General features: G+C 47.3%; 1 pseudogene; it reads left to right on the plus strand.

The window, feature by feature from the left end:
* Positions 1–9,493: 9,493 nt before the first annotated feature.
* On the plus strand, positions 9,494–10,577 carry LOC123067499 (NAC domain-containing protein 75-like; annotated as a pseudogene).
* The last annotated feature ends 583 nt before the right edge of the window (positions 10,578–11,160 follow it).

Raw genomic sequence — 11,160 nt, forward strand, 5'->3', positions numbered from 1 at the left:
TAGCAGGCTGGTCTTGAGCTTCGTTCAGATCAACATGGTTGGCATGAATACGACCATAAGACTTGGCATTGTTGTTGTGGGGCTGGTTGCTTCCACGGCCAATTGTTGGAAGGGCCAGTTGATTCTGGTTCTGGTTCTGGTTGCATACCTTAGCACGGTGTCCTGGTTGACCACACCTGAAGCACAAAGCATTATTGGGAGTGGGAGCAGGAGCTCGGGGTGGTGGTGCTGGGAGCCTTGGCTGCCTAGGTGGTGGAGGAGGCAGACGAGGTGCAACATAGGACTGTCTTGGAGCAGGTCCAGTTGGCTGGTACATGCTGTTGGGAATCCATATCCTTCGCTTGTGCGAGGGAGGCCGCGAAGATGAGCCCGTGTCACGGTTGCGCCTCTGAGAGCTCTGGTGTTCCTGCAGACCAGTCTCGACATTGATGGCCTTGTTCACCAAGGTGGCGAAATCGGCAAAGTCATGCACTAGAAGTGTGAGCTTGATGTCAGCTTGAAGTCCATCACGGAACTTCTCCTATCTGCGAGCATCAGTTGCAATGTCTTCTTCAGCATAGCGGGATAAGTCTAGAAACTCCCACTGATAAGCTTCCACAGTTTTGTTGCCCTTGGTGAGGTTGCGGAACTCACGCTTCTTCTGGTCCATGATTCCCTGAGCAATGAAACGGGCACGGAAAGCAGCTTGGAAATCTGGCCAGGTGATGATTGTTCCTACTGGCAGAGTATGCTTGTGGCTGTCCCACCATTGAGCTGCGGGTCCCTTCAGAAAGAGGAAGCAAAGGTGACATAGCGGGCAGGGGCTACATCAGCAGACTCCATCTCATAGGTGATGTCACGGAACTAGTCCTCAGCATCCAGCGGCTGAGTTGAGTTGCGGTACACGGTTGGGTTCAGTCGCATGAAATCCTACAGAGTCACATTGGCTGGCTGCTGGTTCATATTTTGGTGAGGGAACTGAGCCATCATATTCTCCATGAACTGGCGATTCATCTCGAGTTGTTGGACCATACCAGCCATGTACTCAGGCGGTGGTGGGGCGTTGCTGCCATGACCATGACCACCTGGTCTAACCATCCTGCTAATATACAACAGGGGTAGTTCAACATTGAGAAATTTGTATAGACAAGAATCATTCACGATGAAACATGCATAATGAAAGGAGCACGATAGATACTACATAGTAGTCAGCATAACTTACAAAAGGGGTCGGACATAGAGTTCAGTACACAGAGTTCAGTACATAGACTAAGTCATCATAGGCGGCACGCAGGCTCGCGGCGAATGCATCTAATACTAATGCGCAAGACTACATCAGTCCCAGGAGGTACTGTGGAGGTAGTCGTAGCCTAAAAACTGGTAGTGAGGCAACGTATAGTCCATGTCAGCGGCCTGGGGGCCGCAGATACTCTGGTGTAGAACCCCACGCTCAGGCGGCAGAAGAGGACCAAGTGCGGGAGAGTAGCCTCCCACCTCTGGCCAACCGACACCGTGGGGCATCACGGTCCTGGCTGGGTAGATCGCAGTACGCGGTAGCTGTCTAGATCGGACAAAGGGGTGCAACAGCATCAGAGCCCTGTAAAGGTGCTGACGAGTGGTGTACAACTCGTGGCGAAGAGCTCGGTTAGCTCGGTCCAGCCCATCAGCATGCAGAACCAGGTTCTGATGGTGGAAGGCCTCTCGGGTGACGGTGGAGTAGGCAGCAGTGTAGAATCCCTCCGCTCGTATAGGAATGTGCCTGAAAGGGGAAATGCCCAACGCTCGATACTCTCCACGAAGACGTGTCAGAGCAGCATAAGAAGCATCATGGACTGCCATCTCGATGGTCACTCCAACACCATGAGTGGTGTGCAGCACAGTAGTGGAGTCATACTCCCGAGAGTAGAGGTGGACGATGGCACGGTACTGCTCCTGGTTAAAGTTCTGGAACTCCTCGTACACGGTGTACTCAGGGTGCCAGCCATAACCCAGATAGGTCATCATCTCAGCTAGCACAACAGGTGATCCTGAGGCACCAATGGCCGCCATGTGGCAGCACGACCTGCCTCGTGGGTTCCATCTGAAAACAAAGATGTTTCAGTGGAGTCAAATGACAATGTGGGTACTATTCAAAATACTATACTACAGAATAACTATGGCTTATCCAACTTTGCGGTGAACACAGTAACGGGATCCTAATGTTAGAGTTAGTAAATTCGTTTAACCCGAGTAGAAGAGAGTTCAGAGTCCCAGAGTAAAGATCGAGGAGTAAAAGATCCTAGTACCACCCAATGGCGACGTGGGACCGTAAGACACACAGCCATGTTAGTAAAAGTTTTGTAGTGACTAGACTCGACTTCGGCCAAGGAGTGTGGAAGGGGGATTCCTACAGGCAGTTGGCTCTGATACCAACTTGTGACGCCCCCGATTCAATCATACACTAATCATGCACGCAAACATGTACGATCAAGACCAGGGACTCACGGGAAGATATCACAACATAACTCTAAAAGTAAAAGAAAATAAGTCATACAAGCATCATATTACAAGCCAGGGGCCTCGAGGGCTCGAATACAAGTGCTCGACATAAACGAGTCAGCGGAAGCAACAATATCTGAGTATAGACATAGGTTAAACAAGTTGCCATAAGATGGCTAGCACAAACTGGGATACAGATCGAAAGAGGCGCATGCCTCTTGCCTGGCATCCTCCTAGCTACTCCTGGTCGTCGTCAGCGGCTTGCACGTAGTAGTAGGCACCTCCAGTGTCGTAGGAGTCGTCGTCGATGGTGGCGTCTGGATCCTATCTCCAACGTCTGGTTGCGGCATCCGAGAAGAAAAGGAAAGAGGGGGAAAGAGGGAGCAAAGCAACCGTGAGTACTCATCCAAAGTACTCGCAAGCAAGGATCTACACTACATATGCATGGGTATATGTGTTAAGAGGCAATATCGATGGACTAAACTGCAGAATGCCAGAATAAGAGGGGGATAGCTAGTCCTATCAAAGACTACGCTTCTGGCATCCTCCGTCTTACAACATGTAGAAGAGAGTAGATTGAAGTCCTCCAAGTAGCATCGCATAGCATAATCCTACCAGGCGATCCTCCCCTCGTCGCCCTGTGGAAAAGCGATCACCGGGTTATCTATGGAACTTGTCTAGGTGTGTTTTATTAAGTTTCCGGTTCTAGTTGTCATAAGGTCAAGGTACAACTCCGGGTCGTCCTTTTATCGAGGGACATGACTATTCGAATAGATATACTTCCCTGCAGGGGTGCACCACATAACCCAACACGCTCGATCCCATTTGGCCGAACACACTTTCCTGGGTCATGCCCGGCCTCGGAAGATCAACATGTCGCAGCCCCACCTAGGCACAACAGAGAGATCAGCACGCCTGTCTAAATCCTCTGGCGCAGGGGTCTGGGCCAATCGCCCTTTGCACACCTGCATGTTGCGAACCCGTCCGGAAGCAGACCTAACCTCCCTAATACAAGAGCAGGCGTTCCATTCCATTCCGGCGCCCGCCGCTCAGTCGCTGACTTCACGAAGTCTTCGGCTGATAGCGCGACGTCGAGTGCCCATAACTGTTCCCGCGTAGTTGGTTAGTGCGTATAGGCCAGTGGCCAAACTCAGATCAAATACCAAGATCTCGTTAAGCGTGTTATTATAAAGAAACCGCGAACGCGGACCAGGGCCACGCCCACCTCTCGCCTAGGTGGTCTCAACCTGCCCTGTCGCTCCGCCACAGAGATCCACACAGAGGGCTGATACGTCCATTTTGCATCATGTTTTTATATCAATATTTATTGCATTATGGGCTGTTATTTCATGTTATGTTACAATACTTATGGCTATTCTCTCTTATTTTACAAGGTTTACATAAAGAGGGAGAATGCCGGCAGCTGGAATTCTGCGCTGGAAAAGGAGCAAATATTGGAGACCTATTCTGTGCAACTCCAAAAGTCCTGAAACTCCACGGAATATCATAAATAAATAAAGAAAAATCATCGCCAAAGATGAAGGCCAGGGGGGCCACACCCTGCTCACGAGGGTGGGGGGCGCCCCCCCTGGGGTGCGCCCCCTACCTCGTGGCCCCCCTGGTGGCTCTTCGACGCCCATCTTCTCCTATATGAAGTCTTTCGATGAGAAAAAAATAGAAGGCAACCTTTTGGGATGAGACTCCGCCGCCACGAGGCGGAACCTTGGCGGAACCAATCTAGGGCTCCGGCAGAGCTGTTCTTCCGGGGACACTTCCCTCCGGGAGGGGGAAATCATCACCATCGTCATCACCAACGCTCCTCTCATCTGGAGAGGGCAATCTCCATCAGCATCTTCAACAGCACCATCTCATCTCCAAACCCTAGTTCATCTCTTGTATCCAATTCTTGTCTCCATGTCCTGGATTGGTGCTAGTAGGTTGCTAGTAGTGTTGATTACTCCTTGTAGTTGATGCTAGTTGGTTTATTTGGTGGAAGATCATATGTTCAGATCCTTTATGCATATTATTACCCCTCTGATTATGAACATGAATATGCTTTGTGAGTAGTTACGTTTGTTCCTGAGGACAAGGGAGAAGTCTTGCTATTAGTAGTCATGTGAATCTGGTATTTGTTCGATATTTTGATAAGATGTATGTTGTCTAGCCTCTAGTGGTGTTATGTGAACGTCGACTACATAACACTTCACCATTATTTGGGCCTAGAGGAAGGCATTGGGAAGCAATAAGTAGATGATGGGTTGCTAGAGTGATAGAAGCTTAAACCCTAGTTTATGCGTTGCTTCGTAAAGGGCTGATTTGGATCCATATGTTTCATGCTATGGTTAGGTTTACCTTAATACTTTTGTTGTAGTTGCGGATGCTTGCAATAGAGGTTAATCATAAGTGGGATGCTTGTTCAAGTAAGAACAACACCCAAGCACCGGTCCACCCACATATCAAATTATCAAAGTACCGAACGCGAATCATACGAGCGTGATGAAAACTAGCTTGACGATATTCCCATGTGTCCTCGGGAGTGCTTTTCCTATTATAAGTGTTTGTCCAGGCTTGTCCATTACTACAAAAAGGATTGGGCCACCTTGCTGCACTTTATTTACTCTTTTTACTTGTTGCTCGTTACAATTTATCTTATCACAAAACTATCTGTTACCACTTATTTCAGTACTTGCAGAGAATACCTTGCTGAAAACCGCTTATCATTTCCTTTTGCTCCTCGTTGGGTTCGACACTCTTACTTATCGAAAGGACTACAATAGATCCCCTATACTTGTGGGTCATCAAGGGCCGTTGGGACAAATGTCCTTTCAGCCCCCAACCCGTGAATCACTCGTGGGTACTCAACGAGCCGACCCTACTTTTGTCACCATCTATATAGTATATACCCGTGATCACCTCCCGAGTGATCACGGCCCGATAGTATAGCAAAGCAGACTGATAAGAATGTAGGGCCAATGATGATAAACTAGCATCCTATACTAAGCATTTAGGATTGCGGGTAAGGTATCAATGACTGTAGCAACAATGACAGGCTATGCAACAGAATAGGAGTAACCGAACAGTAACATGCTACACTACTCTAATGCAAGCAGTAGAGAGAAGAATAGGCGATATCTGGTGATCAGAGGGGCTTGCCTGGAAGCTCAGCCGAGGAGGGGTCATCAACATCGTAGTCGTACTAGGTAGTAGCGGCGTCAGTATGGTAGTCTACCGGAGAGAAGAAGGGGAAGAAACAGTAAATATAGTGCAAACATAAGCATGACGATGCATGACATGACAATGAGCGTTGCTAGGGGTGCCCAATCGCGGTAGTAGGTGATATCGGCGAAGGGGGAAAACATCCGGGAAAGTATTCCTGGTGTTTCGCGTTTTCATATAGATGAACCGGAGGGGGAAAGGTGCGTGTTCGACATGTTAGGTGTGTGTGGTGAACGAACGATCTGCGTATCCGTATTCGTCTCGTTGTTCTGAGTAACTTTTATGAAGAAAGTATTTTCATCCGAGCTACGGTTTATTTTCTATGGTTTTCTAAAGTTTTAATCATTTTTTGGAATTTATTTAATTAATTTAAACCAACATTATCCATAAAGGTATGGGATGACATCAGCATGACGTATGTGTGATGTCAGCAGTCAACAGTGCGGTTGACTAGAGTCAAAACTGACTTGTGTGTCCAGTGGGACCCACCTGTCATTGAGTCAGAGTTGGAATAGTATTTGTTTAAACTAATAATGTTTAACTAAGTGTGGGCCCCATTAGTTAGTGACTAATTAGCCAAGATTAATTAATTTAACTAATTTAATTAGCTTATAGGGCAGGGGCCACTGGTCAGCTGCTGGGACCAACCCAGTCAGCAAGTTGACCATGGTCAACTGGGCCAGCCAGGCCCCTGGGACCACCAGGCAGTGACCCAGTGGTGGGGCCCGCCTAGCCACGTCGGTGGACGGCACGCCGGCAAGGCAAATCGCGGCAGCACGGTTCGGGGGGTGGTTGGAAATCCGATGTGGTGGTCTGTTTCGAGCGCGGGAGGTGGCGTTCGAACGAGTGCGGTGAGCCGCATCTAGTGGTGGCGGTAGCGTGGCCGGAGGTGCACCGGAGCGGCGACAGCGAGTAGAGAGGCAGACGCCGGAGTTCGGCCGTGAGAGGGAACGGCGATGTCGCGCACTATTGGGAAAATGAGAGGGCTAGTCGGGCCCTACTTGACGCAGCGAGTTCAACGGAAACACGCCCATGACCATTTGGTCACCAGAGACTCGTCGGCGACGAGCTCCGCGGCGCTGCGTTCGGGCGCGTCGGCGGTAGCTAGCTAGGGCATGCGAGAGATTAAACGGAGAGCGGGAGGGGTGGAGCTCACCGAGCAGCACACACGAAAGGCCCTTGGGGGTTTAGTAGTTGCAGGGGGCGTCGCTGGAGTTGGTGAAGAACGGCGGCGACCGGAGATGTGGAAGAAGGGGACCGTTTCAGCAGCGCCTCCGAGCTCCAGCTGCAGCCACCGGTGGACGAGGAAGACGATGGCGGAGATGACGGACACATTGGCGAGGCGAGGCGATGGCTGTGGCCGTGCGTTTCACGGCGGCGGGTCCATGGCAGCATTCGGATGTGGTGGGGAACGAGGGGGGATGGACATGCGAAGATCTGGGAGGAGAGCGCGGTGTGGAGTGGGGAGGAGAACAGAGGAGGCGCGGCGCTGGCGATCTTATCACCTCGGCGGGGTCGGCGAAGTGGTGCGACGGGGACGTGCCCCTGTTCCTCCTGTTCATGGTGCGGTCGGGGGAACATGGCACGGGGAAGGAGGCGACTAGGGGAACAGGGGGGAGGGGGAGTGGGCCGACCCGGCTAGGCCGATTTGACTGTTGGCTAGCTGGGCCAGTTGTCCCAGGGGGGTTTGGGGGGGTTTCTTTTCTCCTTTCGTTTTATTTTCACCTTTTCTTTTTATTTATTTTCTTTTATGTTTTATTTCATTTTAAAATATTTAGGCACTTTCTAAAAAATAGTTTTCTCCACAATAATTACTAGTGCAATATTTGGCACCCGTCGAACATTTTAGTTTTCAAGGTTTGAAAACTTTTGGTGTTTGACATATTTTGAATAGATTTTTGAATCAGTTTTGGTCTAACGAAAGATTAACAACAGTAATGGAGGTGACGTGGCATCATTAGTGGAGTTTCACTGTAGCATAATTATCCGGGCGTTACAGTACTTGAGGTACTGCGGGATCGTGAATGACACGAAATCTTCCCGATTCTTGTTGGTAAAGTGCACAACCTCTGCAGAGCGTCAGACTATTCGAATAGCCGTGTCTGCGGTCAAGGACAGTTGGGTGGTGCTACTTAAACTATGTCCAAAACTTTACAAACTTGGTATATGTTAGTTGCATGGGTCAAGTAAAGACTTGACATGTTGATTAAGCTAGAGTTGTTCTAAACTCTATTTATGTTGATATCTGTAACCTGTTCACTTGGTTACCAGAGTCCATTGATGCATGTTTCACAAGTTAAAAGGACATGTCGTTAAATTTCCATCTAGCTTGATGATAGGCTGCCTACTTGTTGTTACATCACACACTGTTACCTTGATCCAAAAACATGGGTTGCTTGCGAGTACATCCAAAGTACTCATTGGCTTGCCACTGGTTATTTAATTGGCCATGCATGGAAGAACATGAGTTCGAGGAAGAGTTCTTTGGTGATGAACATGCGAACTAGGATGCTTCCCAGTTAGAATACATGTAGGGTTAAGGCAGATGTCATGGGTTCTACTTATCAACGAAGATTTCCGCTTCTTATGTTTTATTTGATGTTCAGCCTTTAAGGCTTTATCTATGTAAGACTTGACCATAATGGTCATAATTTGTGTAAGACAGTATGTATGGATATAAGACTCTTGTTATTTAGCTTTTGTGTGTTCAGTGAGCATTGATCTCTAGGATCACCATACACGTGCATTCGGTGATCACGACTTATGAGTCGGGGTCCCTATAGATGATTACCGTGCTATGAAACTTCCATTCTCTAGGGGTAACTATGTTTACGCATCGTACCATGGGTTTCATGAATCACCATATCTAGAGGTTCGTCGACACAGCTTGTTGCCAGATGATCTTCAGTGTGTGAAAGGCTTTTGCAAACCCAACATGCTGCAATGTGGTTCATGCCAACAACAAATATGCACAACTTGATTCGTATAGATATCTAGACTGAGACATGTATCCAGCTGTTGTAGCATGACCCTCTTCTGTTTGATATTATGTATTGTAGTTAGTTTGAAGGATAGGTACCTTTCGGGGATCAAGTGCATCCTAACTCACCTGCGTAGCATGTACTGATAATGATGATGGAGATGCTGTGCAGAAGCCATATATATCAATTAGGCTTCAAGTGCGTACTTGTTGGTGAATGTGTTGTCCAATGGGAATTATAATTTGTATTACTCATGTAGCCTACAAAGTCGCTCGCACAGCCTTCTAACTTCGTACTCCATTTCTAAATTTATACTAGTACTAGTAGTCCTCTATACTGTATATTGCGCTACTCGTACTACTACCTCCCTCCTGTTTTTTGGCCCCCTTCATAATTTGTGTCACATTTTGACCATAAATTTAACTAACTAAATGTTAATGCATGTCACAAAAAAATTATATCATTGGATTCATATTTCAACATAGTTTCCAATGGTATAATTTTCGGTGACATGCATTGACATTTTGTTAGTTAAACCTATGGTTAAAATGTGACACTAAATATGACTAGCAAGTACTACAATAGTACTAGTATACATCCTTCAAATTATTCATCATGTCCTCACATTTAATTGACATGACAACACGTTGGGTGTGAAGTGACACAAGAGTCCTGGTGTCGTGTTCGGTTCACCAAAGTGAGCCTCGCCCCTCTCGTAGTACAACAACACTCTCCCATTCTCTACAAAATCACTCTCCAATTCTCTACAAAATCACTCTCCCATTCTCTCCCGCTCTTCCTGCCTCCCATCCTCCGCCTTGTTCCGATCCATTGGTACGATGAGTGATGAGCTACTGGAGTTGCTTTACTTCATTGCAAGTAGTCAAAAGGAAGACGCTGAAAAAATTGATCTCAACAAGGATTCTCTTCAAGCTAGCCAGATGAAGGAAGGATCTTGCGAGGCTGCTCCTGTGAGTATTTGTCCCGTCGCCCTGTATGATGATTTCGATCTTTATGGGTTTTTTCAAGTCTTTAGAGTCTACATGTAGTAATGAAGCCGATACCCCAATTTGTTCGGGTATTGTGGACTTCAGATTTGGAGTACCACTTATCTGTCGAAATCTTTCATAATCTACTTAAAACAGTTGATTGATCATACATTGAGTACCATTTAACTGGAACTAATCGATGCAAGTCCAAGAAGGAGTGGCCGATGCTACCGGCTGGTGTCAAGTTCGATCCCGCGGATCAGGAGCTGATCGAGCACCTTGAGGCCAAAGTGAGTGCTGACAGTGTGAGATCTCACCCTCTCATCGATTTGTTCATACCAACCATCGACAGCGAGCACGGCATATGCTACACCCATCTCGAGAAACTTCCAGGTGAGACACCAATCGACCATCTACTTGCACAACCATATTTCTTTGTTTATACCTCTATTTTTATTTTGAAACACAGACCTAGTGAAGCAATTACAATTTGAAAGTTAATAAAAAGTGAAGCAAGTGACTGCAACATGCCAAAGATGTTATGAAAATTCCAACTACGTACCGTAAAGCTTGTACTCGCCAATACTACAGGTATCACACTGAGTGGCCTAAGCAAGCATTTCTTCCAGCGCAATTCTAGGGCATTCGAAAGGGGCACACGAACGCGTTGCAAGCTACAGTCGGAGTGCGGAATGCACGCGATGTGGCACAAGACCGACAATACCTTGCTGGTGATGGGCAACAGCCGACAGACGGGCAACAAAAAGGTTTTGGTGTTGTACACCAACAAGAACTTCGACCAGCAGAGTACCAACTGGGTGATGCACCAGTACCACCTCGGGGACCTCGAGCAAGAGAAGGAGCGGAGTTGGTCGTTTGTAATGTTTTCTACCTGACCAACACTAGGGCTAGGACTAAAAAGATTATAAGTTAGTTTAGTATTGGTATAGTTGTACTACCTGGTCGTCTGCAAGTTGGTATTGTTGTTAAGGATCTTTCAGTATGAACTTGCATTTGCTTCCAACCATCATGCCGAGGGTCGATGTGGATATAAATTTGAATCATTTGTTTCAAACGAATTTTGAGGCAACTGATTTTTATTTGATGGGTAGCATAAGCACCTGCCGTTCGAATTCCCAGTTCTCAAATTTTTTACATCTTCAAAGTACGCACGGGATCTATCCGGTTTCATGGGCTAATAGATGGACGCAACACGTCGGAAGTGGGTTGTGGCATGCCAAGCCCAGCTGCAAATTATTAAAAGAGAGGAGCGATGGATTTGGGCCTTCCAGAATAGTTAAGTGTTGCGACGTCGATCGCGTGAAGCGCATCCCATGGACTAAAAAAGACCTAGTCAGTAATTATTAGTTGAAATATGTAAAATATTCCATAATAAAAATAAATATGTAAAATGCAATGAATTTAGTCCGATTTCACTGAAAACCATTCGATTTGCATGAAATTCGTAAGTGGAACCACAAGACGGCTGTCCATACAAAGCCTGAACGTAGGGAACC

This window comes from Triticum aestivum, chromosome 3B, assembly GCF_018294505.1.
Source record: "Triticum aestivum cultivar Chinese Spring chromosome 3B, IWGSC CS RefSeq v2.1, whole genome shotgun sequence".
Classification (NCBI taxonomy): Eukaryota; Viridiplantae; Streptophyta; class Magnoliopsida; order Poales; family Poaceae; genus Triticum; species Triticum aestivum.